The 22362-nt window shown below is 33.6% G+C and overlaps 1 protein-coding gene across 9 annotated transcripts in view; it reads left to right on the top strand.

The window, feature by feature from the left end:
* LOC127850980 (adhesion G-protein coupled receptor G6-like) overlaps nucleotides 1–22362 on the top strand; it is a 106286-nt gene that overhangs the window by 40066 nt on the left and 43858 nt on the right. The window contains exon 1 of one of the 9 annotated variants that reach the window (XM_052384388.1): nucleotides 8738–8850. The exons of 4 other annotated variants lie outside the window; for them this stretch is intronic. The gene's annotated coding sequence lies outside the window, so the exon portion shown is untranslated. 4 more of the 9 variants (XM_052384389.1, XM_052384386.1, XM_052384384.1 and 1 more) reach the window with 4 other exon arrangements.

Here is a 22362-nt window from a genome sequence, read left to right on the forward strand (position 1 = left end):
CTTCTCTCAAACATCGACTTTTAAGTGAAAAAGCAGCTTACGATGTTCAAAATAAGTTATCGCGATGTTTAAGCAATATGACCGCCCTTTAAAAATATATCGCATCACTGAACATAATTCAATTTCCAATCTCGCTCTAGATGCTAAATAATTTGCTGAAAGCTTTTAAAAATGACGGGGTTGTTCATCTGACCGTTTGGTTAAATTCGATTAAAATATGAAGTTGAATTTAATGCTGATTGACTTTAAATAGGGAATTAGTCAAATTGATGATAAACTTGTCTAAAGTAAGTTCAAAGAGACCGACCCAATACATGTTTTACTTACCCAAAACCATACTCCCAGGCACATCGCTTGCGTATGTTACAATTTATTGATAAACATTAGTAGAGCAGAGAAAAAAACTTATTTGATTATGTTAAGTGTTTATTGATAACGAACATCACGTTACGATCATTATATTATGCAGGAAATGTAGCTTTTACATGCGTGTAAATTATAGGTCAACTTATAACTAAATGACGAAACTACAGTATCATATTTATTGTTATTATTGAAAACGCTTACATTTAACACATTTTCAAATAATAACTATTTGATAGACTATTTGTTTTAACAATTCATGTTTTTGAAATTATTCGACTTTATCGAAGGATTCTATATTTATAAAAGGTGTGTTTTTCTTTACGATTTTAACGTATGGTTTTATCGTCTTTCCTTCATACAAATATTAATTCATAAAAAACAATCTGGACATGTTTGAATATGAACTCGGTATATAATAATTAATTTAGTTTGCCTCATCCGTGTAAAAAGTAGCACTGCCTGCTTTTGTATTAAATATATAGATTGTACACACACTTGTGACAGATATTCAATCACATAGTTATGAACTCAACAGCACAGTAGCAACCCACAAAGATAAGCGGAAACAAATAACAATACCAGCTGCTCACATGAATTAAAATTACAATTATTAATTGATTTGTCCTCTACGGGGTTTATTCATGTAATAAAAATAAACGACTTGTTTCGCATAATTGATCCATACTTAAGATCATCCTAGCTATCAACCTATTGATCGGCTGACCTTTGATACCATTTAAACAGGCGTGTGTGTTTGACACTAATCAATTGACAAATAACTTGTGTAAATACAAACCAACGCGACTGACCAGTCAACAAACAGAACTTATGCAGGACAAATGGGATAAAATATGTCATTCTATGATGGTCTAGCAGTAATTACGAGTCTAATTGCTTGTCCGTGTTAATTTTCGTGTTTACGCGCTTATGATACTTGGACATGTAAACATTATTTAACACGTTTCATTTTGAAAGGATATGGTGTTCAAAAGGTAAGTTATTCTTGTTACATATACAGAGAATAATTGGCTTGTGTTGTTTCCTCACATCTAAATAAATAACGAAATTATGTGTTTTAAAATAACAATCAAACCAGTCATAGAGATTATAAGTTTTTATATCACAGTTTAAAGAGAATAATGTTCACTAAAAAGAGTAAACTATCTTCTTTAACTCAACCTTTCACAAAATGACAAGTAAAGTATTAGCACAATTACCACCGTATCTGCATTAAAGGTTAAAACGGCACATATTTTATTTATGTTAAGCGCTATTACGATCTTGAACGACTAATGTCCTCATGTTTGTAAACTAGATTTATTCATTTCATCGTAGTAACTCATTTAATAATGAAACACTGCGTGAGTTAACAGTATTTATTTTAGGTCGATCATTGAGAACTTAAAATTTGATTTGTATAAAACATATCAGTCGTAGCCCACATCATTTAGATCGGATCATATTTCGTTATTGGGTTAAAAAGTTGCCATAAATTTGCATTCGTTGAAGGTTTCATTAATAAGGTGTGCGTCAAAAAGTTTGAATAAATATATAAAGTTGACATCATTTTATGATAAACGACAGTGATTTTATTGGATTTAAACATCGTTTGAAAACATTTTGAAAGTTGACATCATTTAATCATAACAAACAGTGATTATGCAGGATTAAAACATAGGTTTATGACATCACTGAAACGTAAGTTGGTGTTTAACCTGTATAATTACACTGCCTTAAAAACTAGGCTGTATTCGGAATACAAACAACATTATAGTGTTCTGTGCACTCATACAACATCAATATTCACAGCTTGATAACTCTGTTGCACCCGAAACAAAAAAGGATTATTCTAAATCAATCATAAACATAACATAACTTAGGGAATGTTGACAACATTTTATTAAGTATAAAACAAATACTCGAGGCTGTGTGAAATACTCTGCGACACCCACGGTCGGTGTTATCTTCAAGGTAATACAATGGGTTGTGTCATGCCCATGTTAAAGATCAAAGCGTCAATATTTAATATATTTATTTATTTGGCTTGTTTGATTTGTATTCAACTTCGATGATGATACTACTCACATATGAAGAAGTGGATTTCGATAACTTTTTTCATACTGGTAAATGTACATATTTAATCTAAAACCTAAATTCAATAACATTATGAGTGGGAACAGTATTGACCATTTTCCCAACACTTCAACCCTTTTGCTCGAGTTTTGCAATGCAAGTTTAACTAATCCCCGAAATTCTTGAACATACTTGACCAATACTTAAGAACATCATATCGGACAATATTGATTGACTTAAATAAGACGGTACTAATAGGCGTGTGTGTGTTAGACATTTATCAATTGACAAATGACTTGTGCAAATATTTACAATGGTCAGTTACCAGTTCACTAACCGAACCTTTACGCACTGGATTGACTTTTATCAAATGTATATAGTAACTTTAACCATGTTTGCCGAATAAAACTATTTACCTTCAAATCTAAATTTAATCATTTTTTTTCATAAGAAAGACAAAATACATATTAAATAACAGCTGTTTGCAAAGGTTAAAACATAAATGGGTTTGTTGTTTATTTATGCGAAGCAGTAACCATCACGAGCGACTTGTGTCTCCATCGGGCATTTCCTTTTACGTGAATGGAGTAAACACATACAATCGTAAACATATTTCCCTCGCGGATGACTTATCAATGGTTTATTGTTGAAGTATGTGTGCTGTGTTCACCGCTGGTAAATGTGGCTGACTGCTTCCTCAATGGTAAGTTAGTAAAGAGCCATGTAACATTAAAAAGGACTTAATATGGAGGCCTTAAGCTAAGCCTTTAAAATGAGTAGCATAATTATTAACATGTTTTTGAAACATTATCATAATGCATTAGGACGATTGTTCATGTGCATAAATTATGCGTTTGAAAAATGCTATTGTGGGTCAAAATTGAATTCCAAAAGTATTTTCATTTCATTATTTTATCAAATGCTATGACACATAATAAACGGGTATACGGATTTAGAGATAATAAGACCCCAGAGATATCATCAGAATCTCTTGTAATCATCCGATAATCTGTTAGCGTAAGAATCGACCAAAATCATTTATAAAAAAGAAAATAATAACAACGTTTAAGTTTACTGTCAAAACGCCTTTTCAATATAGGCGTGACCTGCAACTATTTGGTGTAAAGTAACTCTTCGTGCCGGGAAGCCTCTGACAATTTAATCATCAGATTTCATTAACGCCCGGATTAAATTTTCATAAGGCGTGAACTATTTACCCACATATTCAGATTTGGCTAACTTGTGAATGTATAAAAGCGCTTAAAAGCCGCTGCGTTCATTGTGTTCTATTATGTGCGTCAACATGAAAGATTATTGTGCAAAAAGAACCAAATGGAATGGGTCAATTTATTGAATTTATCATAACCATTACATGTTAACATTGCTGTAATTTTAAACAGAGTTTAGTTTAAACCTATTTATTTAAGCTCGGTTGCTTCGAAAGCCTAAGGCTTACAGAAACGCTATCGTGTCCGTTTTCTGGAACTATAACCAGTATTTGGTGTCTTTGGGGAAGATCTAGATCTAGAGAACGCTCCCCGAGTGGGGATCGAAGCCGTGACTTCCCGATCGCTAGGCGGACACCTTATATATAGAGTTTAATAATTGTCATAGTATGCCTAATACAAATACAAATGCGTGGCTGTCCTTAAAAATGGATTTATTTGGGATAACCATACCGACTCAGTTTATTTGCGCCATCCCAAAGACTTTTAGGGGAAAACATTATGTGCGGCCATATTTACAAGAAAGACGTTGTGCACATAGCTAAAGTTCGCGCGTTTGTTGTTTGCAAAATTATCGAGCGTTGGTCGTTTTTCATGAGAACAATATGAGCGTTTTTCATTAAGATTATTTGTAAGGATTATAAAGTGAATCATAGCTGGTATAAATCACAATGCTTCCATGTAATGAGTCGGGTTATCGCACATAATACATATTTTAAGGATTGCAGACGTGAAATATCGCTTAGATTCTTGTTAGACACAATGGTTTTGAACATTGTAGATGGTAATACAATACATATTTATGATGATTAAGCAGTCGTTTTCTATAGCTTCGATGCGGTTCTTTTATTAATCGACTTTATAACACCAACAAGTCCAGATTCAATTTTATTTATTTGTCATTAAAATAGACCAGCCTAGGTTTTATGTGCCGTTAGCGTTCATGTCAACGCCCAATAACATCTGAAAGGACATACTCGCTATTGTTGTTGGATAAATAAAACTGCTGCTTGCAGTTATTGTAAATGCTTCAATACTACGATTACAATGCGATTCGGTTTTACCCTGATCGGCTTAGTTCCTGATGAATAATTTGACGTATTAAATGACATGAATTAACTGTTTAATTACCTGCATTCACGAATGTATGTTTTCACGCGCCCTCCGGAACATTTGTTAAATTATAAAATCACGTGTTAAAAAGATGCAATGGGTGGTTCAATCAACTGCTGAACGGACGGTCAAAACGCCTCTTCAATATAGGCGTGACCTGCAACTTTTTGGTGTAAAGTAACTCTTCGTGCCGGGCAGCCTCTGACAATTTAATCATCAGATTTCATTAACGCCCAGGTTAAAGTTTCATAAGGCGTGAACTATTTACCCACTTTATTCAGATTTGGCTAACTTGTGAATGTATAAAAGCGCTTAAAAGCCGCTGCGTTCATTGTGTTCTATTATGTGCGTCAACATGAACGATTATTGTGCAAAAGAACCATTGGAATGGGTAAATTTATTGAATTTATCATAACCATTACATGTAAACATTGCTGTAATTTTAAACAGAGTTTAGTTTAAACCTATTTATTTAAGCTCGGTTGCTTCGAAAGCCTAAGGCTTACAGAAACGCTATCGTGTCCGTTTTCTGGACCTATAACCAGTACTTGGTGTCTTTGGGGAAGATCTAGATCTAGAGAACGCTCCCCGAGTGGGGATATATCCCGTGACTTCTCGATCGCTAGGCGGACACCTTATATATAGAGTTTAATAATTGTCATAGTATACCTAATACAAATACAAATGCGTGGCTGTCCTTAAAAATGGATTTATTTGGGATAACCATACCGACTCAGTTTATTTGCGCCATCCCAAAGACTTTTAGGGGAAAACATTATGTGCGGCCATATTTACAAGAAAGACGTTGTGCACGTAGCTAAAGTTCGCGCGTTTGTTGTTTGCAAAATTATCGAGCGTTGGTCGTTTTTCATGAGAACAATATGAGCGTTTTTCATTAAGATTATTTGTAAGGATTATAAAGTGAATCATAGCTGGTATAAATCACAATGCTTCCATGTAATGAGTCGGGTTATCGCACATAATACATATTTTAAGGATTGCAGACGTAAAATGTCGCTGAGATTCTTCTTAGACACAATGGTTTTGAACATTGTAGATGGTAATACAATACGTATTTATGATGATTAAGCAGTCGTTTTCTATAGCTTCGATACGGTTCTTTTATGAATCGACTTTATTACACCCACAAGTCCAGATTCAATTATATTTAATTGTCATTAAAATAGACCAGCCTAGGTTTTATGTGCCGTTAGCGTTCATGTCAACGCCCAATAACATCTGAAAGGACATAATCTCTATTGTTGTTGGATAAATAAAACTGCTGCTTGCAGTTATTGTAAATGCTTCAATACTATGATAACAATGCGATTCGGTTTTACCCCGATCGGCTAAGTTTCTGATGAATAATTTGACGTATTAAATGACATGCATTAACTGTTTAATTACCTGCATTCACGAATGTATGTTTTCACGCGCCCTCCGGAAATGTTAAATTATAAAATCACGTGTTAAAGATGCAATGGGTGGTTCAATCAACTGCTGAACGGACGTGTCCTAGTGCATGTATCTGTTTAGTTGACAATTTGGGACAGTCGTATCTTAACCCGACGTATTGTTGAAAATATATGTCGGTTTGTATCATAACGTAAATGACGTGCGATAAGTCTCTTAATGACCCGAGTCATGCGATAATGGGTCTAATAAAAAAATGCGACCAGTGTAGCTCATTGTCAGTGTTTGTATTTTCACAGTCTGGTCATTAGTAACTCTGCCTTCTATCAAGTATTGCAAGTTTTCGTGGTCTCTTAAGCTGACAGGGTAGCTCCTGACAAGACTGTGCGAATTCTGCACTTCTGTCTGGAGATATGCTGGTCGCATATGGCTTAGTACTCATTCTCGCATGACGCGGATCATATGATATCTGTGTTGCTCACGAATAATTGTATTTATTACATTATGGTTCGAGATAATAATAATTATAAATTAAGTTTGTGTACAACTGTACACTGACCATATCGACCGAAAAGTATTTGAGAGAACATGGCTTCAATGATAGTAAAATCAGGAAACCTCACTGATTCATTTAGTTTTGAATCATTGCAACACAATTATTATATATGATTTCAATTTCTTTTATTGAAATTAGAGTAAATGGAATTAGAAATCTTCCAGTTGAAGCAAACTCTAGATCATTGATAGCTATGAAGCCACGTTCAGTTTCAACAGACGATTGATGCTAATATGTAATTATTTTATTGATATATTAAAATTTAATTGACCACCATAACTGTTTAATGCATTTGTTGATTTTACTAAAGACAGCAATACGATAAGTGCCTTAAATCAATAAATTGGCCAACGAAGTGTAAAAATAAGCACGACTTACAATTACAATTACCAAAACTAGAAGTCGAATGTCTTAACTACTATGGAATACCGTTAGTGCCATCGTGGTAACACATTAAAATCCAGAAGGTGACAATGCGATAATACAATGGCGACAATGCGATAGTACGATGGGGGCACTGCGATAGTACGATGGCGACAATGCGAAAGTACGATGGCGACAATGAGATAGTACGATGGCGACAATGCGACATCGCGATAGTACGATGACGACAATGCGACAGTTCGACAATACGGTGGCGACAGTGCGATAGTACAATGGCGACAATGCGATAGTCATATCGTACTGTCGCCATCGCACCATCGCATTGTCTCCATCATACTAGCGCATTATCGTACTGTCGTCATCTTATTATCGCATTGTCGCCATCGTACTATCGCACTGTCGCCATCTTAATGTCGCACTGTCGTCATTGTATTATCGCGTTTTCGCCATCGTACTATCGCACTACCGCATTTTCGCCATCGTACTATCGTAATGTCACCTTCGTATTGTCGCACTGTCGTTATCGTAGTATCGCACTATCGCACTGTCGCCATCGTACTATCGCACTGTCGACATCATATTGTCGCACTGTCGTCATCGTATTATCGCTTAGTCGCCATAGTACTATCGCGTTAACGTACTGTCGTCATCGTATTATCGCATTGCCACCATCGTACTATCGCACTGTCGCCATCGTATTGTCGCACTGTCGTCATCGTACTATCGCATTGTCGCCATCGTACTATCGCACTATCGCATTGTCTCCCTCTGGATTTTATTTACGCTATTCCGTACATAACAGTTTAATTCCAAGGCGGTTTAGACGTATAATGAGAACATATGTCGATGTATGTGTTCTTTCTTGTGACTCCGTTTCCAAATATGCCTTTGAAAATAGTTGAACATTGTATACACTATTCAAAAGGTGTAAGGTTATCGGTAAACAAACTGAAAAATGTAATTTGTGTTTGTTCGGTTATAAGTAGATATTGAATTGTAATATTCCTTTCTTTAATATTATTTCAGCATTGGAATGCCGTGCTTCAAATGAACACACTTCGACAACTAATATTTACGCACATTAAAATTGTATTGTTAAATGGTATTCTTTTAATTAAAAAAAGTCGACACTTAAATGTTTATGACCTGCCCGCTTTTAATTTTGTTGAACTTGTTGTTTGCTACAATTTATTTACACAAAAAAGAAATTTAACTTAGAAATGGCTAATGATTATTTCACAATCAATAATGACATACAATAATATTACATGTGTTTCAGTCGGCAGAATAATAATTAACGCGCAGTCATTCCATACACGTTTTTGTTCAATCAGACATGACCACTCTTTTTTATGTGCGATATTTATTTTTCATATAAGCGTATTTGTAATCAAGATATTCAAATTAGTGATACAGTTCACGTGTGGAGTCCCTGTGAGTTAACAACATTTCCCTTTCGTTTATCGTTGAGATTTATGATCTGATTACATTCACAGTCGGGTTATGGTTAAGTAGAAACATGACTTGAGAACAGTTTCAAGCATGATGCGTATTCGTATTGTGATTTTATGTTAATACATGTCTCTAAATTTGCTGTCGCTGTAGTGTTCTATTATATTGTGCCAAAAAGTGTGAATACATTTTGAAACTAGTGAGCGATCAAAGAAAAACGATAGTGATTATTTTTGATTTCTGGATACATGTTTATATTTTTAGAAGGTAAGTTGTTGCAAAATAAACTATTTTATATGCATATGAACGTCGTGGAACCTTTTGACACACTTTGAGCAATACTCTACAGAATACCAACATGTATTTATGGCAATTTAGTGTGTAATAGAAAAAAAATTAATTTAAAGTTGGATTCCGCAGACAATCTTAAAATGCACAATCTTTTTAAATAGTAAGATCTTATTACTTTTGCATGTTCAATGAACATCGTAACACATACAATATGTTAAGTTTAATTTAAAAAAAAGTTTAATCAAGTTCAACATCTTGTTTCAACTAACGGTAATCAGTATTTTTAAAATATTTTGTCTGTTTGTTTTTGGTCTATAAAATACCTTAGTTCCTGTATTTTATATAAATTATGCGCTGATTCAGGATGATATTGTTGATGAACATATTACGCTTTGTGGGAAACTGAACTGTCATAATTACGGCTATCGGCCACTAGCAAATAAAGGTACCGCACGTGTCATTTTCAACACCAATTTAATTATAATTCTACCACGGCACGTAATTTGTTTTCTATATACAATAAGGAAAACTACCGTGGGTTATTACCTTAATATACCAACGGAGATAAGAATGAAATTTGATTGTCCGCGCACTGTTTATGAATGAAGACGACGTCATTAAATTGTCATTGTTGTGGTGACGTCACGTTTTCGCTGAAAAGTGGAGGACGTTCGCTTAATATATTTCTCATTTATAACATTTAAATCGCGGATAACTTATAAACGAAATCGTGTTAGAATCGAAATAATTGACGTGTAAGCGTTGGTTATTGCGGTAATAACAAACGGTAGGTCGTTCCGATGCTTGTTATCAAACCACTCGGGCTACGCCCTCTTGGTTTAATTCCTACGCATCGGAACTCCATACCGTTGGTTATTACCGCAATAACCAACGGTTACCCGTCGATTATTTTTTAAATATATACTTACATTTAAGAAATGAGCTTTTGTTTGAAATTGACGTTGATGTCAATAACAACGTTGTCAGCCAGTAAGTTCATTAATTGTAGGATATAGAGATTATAAGCCGAGTATCTGTGCTAATTTGAATTTATCTGACCAGTTAAAGAAATTTTCACATGGCAGTTTGAAAAGCACAAACATGTTTTGAAAAACATGAGCATATGCATTCACCATCATCAACGCTGTAACACTGTCCACTGTAACACAGAAGCGTTAGATCGAGTTTATTTAAAAATAAATCATAAATAAATACGCTTACATGTATCTAACATGTATTGGTCCAATTATTGCCAACGAAGTTCACATTGGAATGGAAGATGCGAGAACATTCGTATTTCATATTTAGTTATTTCCAATTTTATTGCTACTTCATTTTTCTGCTGGGTGTGTTTCGCGGTTGACTCATATATGTGTTTAAACTAATATAAAGTTTGTTGAAATTACCAAATTGCTGCGTTGAGTCATTTTTCTCATTCTATGCTGTTCTGACAGTTTTAGTGCGATTGCTTTACTAAGCTTATCCTGATTGCTTCTGGTTAAGCCATCATGTGCGTTACATGTGTTGACATAATTTTTACACCATACCTTCCAGTCAAAGTTTTCTTATAATTGAAAGGTTTTGTTGTAGCATGAAACGATGGAGCTTTTCTTTAGCTTCTTCAACACAGCATGTTTTGCATTGTTCCGGAAATTACACCACTGTTTTCAAATCACTTGAAGTACAACTCGCATTCCTATCCTTAACAGACAAAACCGAAAAGTGGAAATGTACGAAATTCATTTAGTTAATTGTTACCGCAGTATAAATGTAAACAATCCCAAGTACCAAATCGTTAACGCCTTCAAGTTTGTGTGATAGTGTGGGTTGTATTTCGCAAAGATAGTTGCAATAATATAAGCTAAAATTCCGCGTGTTATTCTACAATTAAAGTTCCACAAAAATTTTGCGATAAACACAGTCAGGCGCTATATATACGGCAAGAATAACTGAAGTGTTAATAGACATATGAAGGTGGTGGTTATTTATATCTTAGGTAACATGTTCATAATGGTATGCAATATCATCCATCGTAATCAAGCCATTTGATATTGTCCCATGTATGCTTGAACAGACAACATATGATGGACGAAACTTTAAATGGAAAACGCACCACACACGTGCGACACGAATACATGAGAATATATATTCATTCCAAATGTATAAATGAATAGTTGTGCAAATGAACCGCGGTTGAACGTGTTTGCTAATATTTCACATAGTTTGATTCGATTTATGGGTAACTGTTCAAAATATACGTGGGTTTAATATACATAATTCGCTCAGTTCAGCTACTTTAAATAAATTATGCAATATGTGTTATGTGTTATTTTGGAATAATACCAGACATGTTTTTATTCACGTGTGTCTTCAAACATCTAAAATTCAGCATTTATACTTACAAATAATACATTCCATGATTGAATGCAGGGCATACTATTTGATAAATGTTAAATCTTGTAATACTTGATTGTAGAAAATTTTAATGTTACCCGTGCTGTTCAGGAATATATAAAGTTTATTTTAAACAAGTTACACAAGTCACCAAAGCAACTCTTCCGGTTAAAGTTCGTTTAAAGTAAATCTATGGTACGAATATGTATGCTTAAGTTCAATGGCAAATAATGCTGTCACAAACTAGAGTTATTGTATTGTCCAAGTAAGTTGGACGCTTTTTAAAAGAATATTCGCAGTGTATTATTACAAATACCTTAGCCGCCATTCACGATTTATCTTCTTTCGGAACATTTCTTCAAAGTTTAGTAACTTAAAATTTCAATGATGGAGAAAATCGCCTTCATGAACTAAAATCCTGCCAATTATCAATTATCATACCAATTTTCGAGCGCTGTTTACACACTATGCAAATAATAGAAAGCAACACGTACCGTGTCATCTTAAGCCTTTCTTATAGAAATACCTTCCTGTAATATTTATTGTTTATTTATTCTATTATATAATTTCCCACAGAAAATTATCGCAAAATTCTTATAATTGATTTTAAATAAATAGTCAACCATTGAAACGGACTTAACCCATAGTTGAAGTCATAAATACTATCAACATAGTTATCGACTGTTCTTCGCAACATACAAAATGTGATTTGGGCATTAACATATTAGCAAAAAGCTTGTATATATAATACACAGGCCAATCTTTGTGCGTCAAGTGTTGTCCAAGATTAGCCCGTGAAGCTCACACAGGCTTATCAGGGACGACACTGTCCGCCTAGACTTTATAGAACAAACTTTCTTTAAACGAACAAATCCATAAATCAGAAAGTGTCGTCACTGATTTGCCTATAAGGTCCTTAATTAATTAACCTTTCCTTATGAAGACAAGAGAAGATTATGTTTACTTATCTCTTTCTTCACACGAATGATACAATTTGTTAAGAACATTTTACCTCAAGCGTCTAGTATTTAAATATCAAATGCATTTCTTTCATCTCTCTTACGCATTTGTTTTATGTTCGAGTCGTAGCATAGGTGCGGGTTTGTTTGTATCTGTAAAATATATTTATTCAACTGTTTGTTAAACACGATAAATTCTTTCAGAGTTGTACTTTTATTCGTTAGACATAGATATTTTATTGAATACTTTAAGATAATTGTACATATTATGATCATTACATTATGAAACAATAATTATGATCTTTCATTTATTGAAGAAACAGTGTACGTCCACTTTTCTTATATTGATAACAGTCTATTTAAACGAAAGATCAATTCATATCACCCAGTCACCAAGCACTACGTAAATGTACTCAACCTCAAGTGTCCTCTTTTTACGTATGGGATTTTTAGTCGAAATAGACTCACCACTGATCATCGTTTGCAAACAAATGGCGTTGAAGTTTTTCATGTAGACTACCTGTGCGTTGACATCATTTATTTCAGCTTGCTCGTCGAGAAAGCACAGGATTTCATTTACGGCCGGATTACAGTTTAAGTATGAAGAGGGTGAGCTATTATGTAAATAAAAAAGCGCTCTAAATTGGCATTTGTGGCAGTGGTCTATTGTATTGTGTGCGCCAAAAAGTGTGAATAAGTTTTTAAAGTAGACTACCATGAATTTTGAACGACAGTCATTATTTGTGCGCAATTGAAGGAATATATGGTTGAATTGAAATTAGGTTAGTGGTTTCAAATATTTAATTAATGCTATGTTCATTGAAATGTGTATGAATGGTGCTTCAAAATAAGTGACATTATTTTCAAGTTTTCTTTATGGCCTCACTTTTCACTCATTGTGAAAGTATAAACTTGATGTTAAATCAATACTTAATTAATGATCGTACATACTGCTCTAAGATAAACAAGAAAATGTCTTTAAGTAAAATAAAAATGTGAATATTTCAGATTGATAAAAGATTTATCAATCGGAAACAACACATTTTCAATATTGAAAAATGGCCTACATGTACATTTTATAGACATATTAAAACAAATTGTGATGTAATTTCTTTGAACAAATATCGTTGCGATCTCTGTTCAATATTTTAAGAAAACTTATAAAAAGATCAATGGTTGTCAAGATACTACGTTTCGGCAAACATTTGTTGACTACGACTAATGCAATAAGCCGAATACTTGCATGTGCCGTACGTAGTTCACTTTTGAAAATGCTTTTATATCTGTGATCACAAAACAGAATCAACACGTGAAAAACTCATCACAATTATTTGTTTACATTAATCACAAGTGCCATAGCGGGTCAATGTTGACTTTTGCCTCATGTAGCTGTGCTCGAATGAAATTGCTGAGATGACAGGACGGTTTAATTCAATCAGTCGTCTCATTATGCGTTAACTTGCAATGTTGTGATAGCTATCTGTAAGCTTTAAGGTAATGCTTTTGATTTTGCTCTCATTTTGTTCATCGTTAAAGAAGAATATAAGAAAGATATCGCCAAATACATAAGCTGTTCTTCCTCCGACATGGTGTTTTGCTCAAGTATTACTCTATATAACTCTATAAATTGACACTTAGTGTTCGATGTTCAAGACATGGAGCAATCAAAGATTTTACAGTTTTTAATAAATAAGCTGGTGGCTACATATATTTCACTTCGAAGGTTAACTGTTTATTTGGTACATAATAACGTCCTTTCAAATAGCTTACCATTCGTCATTGGTCCACATAGGTACTGTAACAACCAGCCGTGAAGAGGAGCTTTAAGATGCTCTTTCCGTCGAGCTTATCATACAATTGTAAATGCTGTCTATTGATATATCATTTATGTGCTGTGCTGTGCACAGTTTCCAATTGAAATTATTCTTAGATCTTTGATCACACAATCAGATTTAACATGCGCAAAAATCATAACAATTATTTATTTCACTTATATCGCCCTTGGAGTTGCGGGCTAATGTAGACTCTTTTTGCCCCACGTAGGTTCGTATCATGTTGCTGAGATAACAGGATGGTTGAATTGAATCATTTGTCCCGTTATGCTCTGACTAAATATGTTATGCTAGCCATCAGTAAGCATGATTGCTTATACTTTAGCTATCGCTTTTGTTTAACGTACATGCACAGTATATGCAAGAACTCGTCAAGAGAATACGCTGTAATTTTAAGTGCACCATGACGTTTTGCTTACACATTGCACAATAAAACTGACGCTGAATAACCGACGTAGGAACCAGGAATCAATCAATCAATGTGTTAATTGTTATTAATTGTTTGTTAAAACAAATATTCATTTATCATTGTGCCACATCGGTACAGTTACAACCAGTAGTGTAGAGAAGCTTTTAGATAATATTTCCGTCAAACAAATCATAACATTTCGCTGCAATTTTACGAGTTTATAAAAAGTATTCATATCTCAATGATTCAAATAATCATACAGATATTCTTTATGAGTAAAATGTTTTGCAGTCTATTATATTTTTAAAATTTGCACAAAAGTGATTCGAGTTATTTGCTGCTTGGCACAAATACTTCAGTAAAAAGACTGTTTAGTTTCAACAAAATACTTTCAACCAATTCAGCTTTTGTGTGTTTAAGTAAATGGCTATTTCAGTTCTAATAAAGCTAAACTTCTTCATTCAACTTTCATACAGATATGTCATCAGGCTCATCATAAAGTATAATATTTATTAATTATCCTGATAACATCAATTCCTCTTTGAAAGAAATTGTATAAGAAACCTGAGATATTTGGGTTAATCTGTACCATTCACAAACGAAAACTAGGCAATTTGGTGTCCCATTTTTAGCTCATCTATTTTTTGAAAAACAATTATGAGCTATTGTCATCACCTTGGCGTCGGCGTCGGCGTCTGCGTCGGCGTCTGCGTCGGCGTCGGCGTCCGGTTTACTTTTGCGTTTAGGTCCACTTTTCTCAGAAAGTAGCAATGGTATTGCATTCAAACTTAGTACACTTACTTACTATCATGAGAGGACTGGGCAGGCAAAGTTAGATAACTCTGGCGTGCATTTTGACAGAACTATGTGCCCTTTTTATACTTAGAAAATTGAAAATTTTGTTTAAGTTTTGTGTTAAGGTCCATTTTATTCCTTAAGTATCATAGCTATTGCTTCCATACTTGCAACACTTACTAACTATCATAAGGGGACTGTGCAGGCAAAGTAATGTAACTCTGACTGGCATTTTGACAGAATTATGTGCCATTTTTATACTTAGAAAATTGAAAATTTGGTTAAGTTTTGTGTTTAGGTCCACTTTATAACTACAGTATCAAAGCTATTGCTTTCATACTTGCAACACTTATTAAATATCATAAGGGTACTGTTCAGGCAAAGTTATGTAACTCAGACTGACATTTGGACGGAATTATGGGCCCTTTATACTTAGAAAATTGAAAAATTGGGTAAGTTTTGTGTTTTGGTCCACTTTACCCCTAAAGTATCATAGATATTGCTTTCATACTTGGAACACTCGCAAACTATCGTAAGGGGACAGTAAAGGACAAGTTGCATAACTCTGGTTGTCATTTTTACGGAATTATGGCCCTTTTTTGACTTAGTAACTTTGAATATATGGTTAAATTTTGTGTTTCGATCCACTATACTTCTAAAGTATCAAGGCTATTGCTTTCAAACTTTAAATACTTTCATGCTATCATGAGGTTACTGTACCTGGCAAGTTGAATTTTACCTTGACCTTCGAATGACCTTGACTCTCAATGTCAAATTATTAAATTTTGCTATAATTGCCATAACTTCTTTATTTATGATTAGATTTGATTGATACTGTGACAAAACAACTCTTACCTGACATACCACAATAGACTCTACCCAAACCATCTCACAAATGACCACCACACCCTCACACTATACCCCCTGCCCCCCCCCCCCCCATTTTTTTTGAAACGGTTAAAAAACACAAATATTTATTTTTATTATTTTATTTTAGATTTACCGTCCAACCATCGCACCCAAGAATCCCCTCCCCCCCACACCCCACCCCACCCCCACCCGAAAAAAATGTTGTTGTTTTTTTTTTGCATTTTTTTTCGCATTTTTGGAAGATAATGTAATAAATGACCACACCCCACACTATACACCCCTCTTCACTCCACCCCTCCCTTCTTTGTGATTGAAATTGAGACTCCCTTCACCTTTAAAAAGAAAAATAGATGAGCGGTCTGCACCCGCATGGCGGTGCTCTTGTTAAAAAATGTTGAAAGACATAGACAGTATGATGTTCTAAACGAATTCTTTTATAATGTCTCAGAAATTTAACAGCCTTATATAATTGGGATCGCATTGCAGAACAGAACATACACTCACTTTAAAATAATAATATAAAATATTTAAAATATCGGTATGCTGAATCTTAATTCTGAAAATTTTACAAAAAGTGCGGTGCTTAATACCTTTCTTGTGATATACGTTACGGATTCAAAACCCCGTCGTTCATAGCGATCAATTAGAAATTCTCTTTTTTGTTAAAATAAATTATTATCAGGAACGTATTAAACGTCTAAATATTGTGAATATCAAACAATAATTGAACTTAAGATACCGTGTTTAAAACATTAAAAAAAATTCAAATGTGTTGGTTGTTTCTCTCCAAGACACATGCTTTATTTAACTCGTCTGAATCGCCTTAAATATTGTCGATCGGTCCACAATTATAACGTCTTCTGTCTGAATTATAACGACTTAGAACATATCATTATAAAAGGAAATAATTTTAAGTAATCAAATGTCAGTACAATTCTGTTTAACTATAAGATTACAATTCATTTTATCCAACTTCATTGTCGGAACATTAATAACATGTAATTCGTATTGATTATGTCATTCGTTCTTGTATTCGAATAACATCATTTTGCAAAATATGCTGTTGGATTAAATATATAACAAAACCAATTAAATGTAATCATCCGCCGTTATTAAAAACTAAACAGTAAAAATATATTCATAGAAAGGAGTAACTTTACGTTGAAAGGTGTTATGTCTTTACTTTGTTTAACACTTCGTAACAATGACGATCGGAAACTTGCAAATTGTTGAAGCGAAAACTTTTTTTATTTATGATTTGGATTATCTACCTCGAGCGACTGTTGTCAACTACGTTTGTGTTATAAAGGCGTTAGTCTTGTCGCATCAATATATCATATTGCATGATCGTTAAACATAAGTACACTTTCGGAATTTTTCGTTTTTTTTCTCTTTTGAGATGTATTGATACATATGTTTTTAATTATTTTTTTAATCGAGTTAATGGTCCAAGAACTTTCAAGATTTGTATCTACTTTACCTTATTGATAAAAATTAACTTAATTTATTTAGTTCATTTATTTAAGGTTATTAACAATATCGATCACTTGTACACTTAAGTGGAAAGTCAGCATATCAAAGTGCGGACGTTTTTTTCCATCAATGTAAACTGTTACATATATTTCCATTGTATGCCGTCGATAGTTACATGATAAAGGTACAGTCATCCGAAACACTTACGGTTTAAGTCTAACCTGTCCTTACCAGCTAAACATGCAAGGTTTATTGTCGAAATAAGCTCGCATTGTAATAGGCTTTAAAAGATAAGTTTTTACGTGTTGAATTACACATGCGTATATACCTTTTCGAATGAAGCACCGGATTTCGTCGCGGCAACGGCCGGATAAACGTTTAGGCAAACACACGTGTGCACTGTTCCCCATATTTATATTGGGCCATTTTATGTTATTATTCTAATAAAAAAACGCTATACATATGTGGCCATTGTAGTGTTCTATAATATTGTATGCGTAAAATAGATTGCGTACTTTTGAGAGTTGACAACAATGACTGCTTTCAATTAAAAAAACAATAATTGTTATCTCTATAAGGTAAGTCGTTACAAGTCAAATAACATAGTACAAGCGTTTTCAAAGATGTGATCCACAATATATATGTTTGTAGTTGTTACACCGATTATAATGACAATAAACCGTATTTAGCATTAGTAAATTATTAGGCTCACATTACAAATATACTGTTTGTTTGCTTATTTATTTTCCACATGCAAAAATTAAAACTGGTATTGAAATTATCCACTTTACTCTATCATCTATCTTAATGTCTGATTAAATAAGTTGAAATTATTAAAATAAACAAAGAGTATAAATTTGGTAAATACGAAGAAATAAAAAAACACTCATGACCGATTAATATTATAAGAGTGAGAGTTATGTAGTGTTGTAGCTGTTTTTATTTTTATTAAATAATTACAGCTATTATATAAATATAATGGCTGTAAAACTATTGTGTTTGGCGAACCTGAACTGTTAAGGATTAATGCGATCATCCGAAAACTAGCATGACAGCAAAACAAGTGTTAATGTCGACAACTTATGAAGATTCGCATTTAAGAAAAGATAAGCGTTCGATATATTGCGACATTAATATCCGTGACAATCAAGATAACGGGTTGCAATATTTGGATTATAAATCCTACTGATAATAAAACCATGGCTTTCATCAAAGTCTGTACCGTATTATATCTTTTTGGGTTATGTCTTGAATTAAATGTTAGGTGAACCGTTGCGAACTACTCAACGGAATATAACCAGAATGTCAACACTTTTAGCGTTTCTAGACTTAATTTACTACAATTTTTACTATAAACCATATTTCTGTTGTATTGTTTATATCCAACACGTGTTTAAGCCATCATGAATATTTGCGCTCATTTTTATTGCAACGTCATCGTTGGGTGGGTATGAGGACGAATGCCGCAAACTTGTATGTAAATTATTGTATTCGGGTCAAACATGGTTGAGCTTTGTTTAGAATCAAATACGCGATTCTTGAGCCAGGTGCTTTGATACATATGTGAACTTTTAATCTCTTGTGGCATATATTTGCATGCACGAATTCAACGAGTCTGGTTTCGCAATCCGTCGTGTAAAAAGTAATAGAACTCTCAGACTCTAAACGTTTTTCTAAATGAATTGTAGATGTTTTTGTTAACACGTTTGTGTCATCAAAGGAACGCGCTATTAACATCAGCATGCTTTTTCATGTCTGGAAACTGTGGATCGAGTGATATGTTCGCCTGCGCTCCCAAGTGTTCCTTTCTCACGTAAATTATCCTGCAGATGCATATATGCAGACCGATTCCTTCTTCTTGGTCTAGTATCAAAAACATTCTAAATCATTTAGCTTAGCTCAAACGATAGGTATTGAGTTTTCTCTCAGCTGAGCACTGATAATGTCGGTAAGCTAACGAATAACCTTAAACCTCATGTCTCAGCTTTAGGAAGACTCACATATACATAATTAATCTTCTTCAATTGATTGTTGCTAAAAATGTATGATAGTGGAGATCGGCGTACGTACATTAAACCTTGCCAATCATCAATAATTATTACAATGAACAAGCAATGTTTATAGACTATACAATATTATAGAAAGCAATACATACCGAGTCAGCTTTAGCATTTCTTATAGAAATACCTTTCTGTAAGATTTATTATATTATATAGTCTTCCACAGAACATTTTCGTATAGTTCTTTTATTTTTTTTTTAAATAAATACTCGAGCTCTGCAATTTACTTAACCCATAATTGAAACCATCAACACTATCAACATATTTGTCGATTGTTTTTCGAAACATACGAAATGAGCTTTGGACATACATTTCTTAACAAAAACCTTGTTTAAATAAGAAATAGGTTGTGCTGTGTAAGACCAAGCTAACTGCATGTGTGTCGAGTGTCTTTCCAGATTAGCCCGTGAAGCTGGCACAGGCTTATCCGGAGCGACACAGTCCGCCTAGACTTTAAGATTTAGAACATACTTTCTTAAAACGAACACATTCATAAATCGGAAAGAATCGTCACTGATTAGCCTGTGGGTCCGCAATTAATTAACCTTTTCTAATGAAGACAAGAGAAGAATGTATACTCGTCTCTTTATTCACACAAATGATTAAATACGGAAACTGTGTTTTATGTTGAGAACATTCCACCTAAAGCGTCTAGTATGTAGATATCTTCCCTCTAACGCACTTGTTTTCATTATGGGTAAGTTGTAACATAAATGTGGGTTTATTTTGTATCTGTTTCAAGTGTTTATTAAACACGACTATTCTTTTAGATTTATTTTCTCATTCATTAGGAGTAGAAATTCCACTGAAAGCTTCAATATTATATTCACATATCATTACATTATCTCATAATAATTATGAACCTTTATGTGTTTAAGAAACAGTGTACGTCCCCTAGTCTTTCATAAATATATAAATACACAGTCTATTTAAACGAAAGATTAGTAATAAAACCCCCAACATACCCATCGCTAAGCATGTGTTTTCAACATCAAGTGTCCTCCCTTTTTAACGTGTGAGATTTATAGTCGAATTAGACTCACTACTGATCATTGTTTACAAGCAATCGGCGTTGAAGGTTTCCATGTAGACTCCCTGTGCGTTGACAGCATTTATTTTAGCTTGCTCGGTGAGAAAGCATCGGATTTCATTAACGGCAGGATAAGCGTTTAAGTAGAAAAAGTTTGAGTTGTTCACCACATTATTCGGATCGGACATTCTTGTGCTTTTATGTTAATAAAGAGCGCTCTTAATGTACATTCATTGAAGTGTTATATGGTATTGTGTGCGTCAAAGAGTAAGAATACGCTTTGAGAGTTGACAGCAATAAATACTAAAGGGCAGTTATTATAGGCAATTTAAGGAGATATGCTTTTCGAATCGTTATAAGGTAAGTGGTTTTAAATATTTAATAAATGCACAAATTCAAATGTGTATAAACATTTCTTCAAAATGCGATCGATCAATCATGTTGTGAATGCCCATACTTTGTGCGGCAATGTAATTATTAATCATATATTTTGAAATTATAACCTTATTGTTAAAGTTTTTGTTTATTTAAGAATACTGAACGAAACATATGTCACACTGCTCTGACATTTTTATAAAACCTAAATGAATTCAACTGTTATGTGATAATATCAGAGTCATATGGGCGATTTTAATTGGAAAGAACACACTTTAAATATTCAAATTAACCTACATCTATTAAATGTATCTTTAAACCAAAAGAAATGGATTCAGTTTATTTCAACAAAGAGCTTTCCGATTTCAGTACTATCCGTTTAAAAAAGTGATCACTCGATCAAGGATTGTCAAGATTTAACGTTTTGGCAAACAGTCGTTGGCTACGATTACTGTAATAAGCCGAAGACTTTAAATGACAAGCACAGCATGTGTCAATACCGATACCAATTTATTACAGTAAATTTAAACAAAAAAAGAATTTTGTTGGTATGCAACATCGATGTCCAAACCAACGCCCGATAACATATGACGCGCACGTTATTTGTAATGATGTTCCGTGATGTTCGGATAAATAAATATACTCTTTTCATTTTTTTTTTATTAATTATTGATGCCTATTGTGGTGAGTTCCGGATATTAATAGTAATGTAAAAGTTCACCTTCTTCTTCATGTAGAGTTATTATGCTGTCAATTCATATATCATGTATGTGCTGTCCACAGTTTGAATTGAAACTTATTTAAGATCTATAATCACACAATCAGATTCAACATGCGCAAAACTCATAATATTTTTTTTTCCTCTTATATAGCCATTGAAATTACGGTAATGGTCCCACGCAGATAAGCTTGTATCATGTTGTTGAGATTACAGCAAGGTTGAGTTGAATCATTTGTCCCTTTATGCGCTCACTAAATACGTTGTGTACGCAACCTGTAAGCTTTATTCTTGTGCAATTGTTTTATCTGTCGCTTTTGTTAAAAGTGCAAGCACAGTATCTGCAAGAACTCGTCAGGTAAATACGCTGTTATAATAAGTACCCATTGTCAGACGTATTTCTTTACAATTGCACGATAAAACTGATGCTTAATAACCGACGTAGGAGACAGGAATCAATCAATCAATGTTATTATTGTTATTAAAAAATAAGGTTGCGATTCCACATTTCACCATAAAGGTGAATGTTTTTTGTATTTTATAACGTCGTTTGTAACAACAACTCATGATTTA

Source organism: Dreissena polymorpha, chromosome 11 (assembly GCF_020536995.1).
Source record: "Dreissena polymorpha isolate Duluth1 chromosome 11, UMN_Dpol_1.0, whole genome shotgun sequence".
Taxonomy (NCBI): Eukaryota; Metazoa; Mollusca; class Bivalvia; order Myida; family Dreissenidae; genus Dreissena; species Dreissena polymorpha.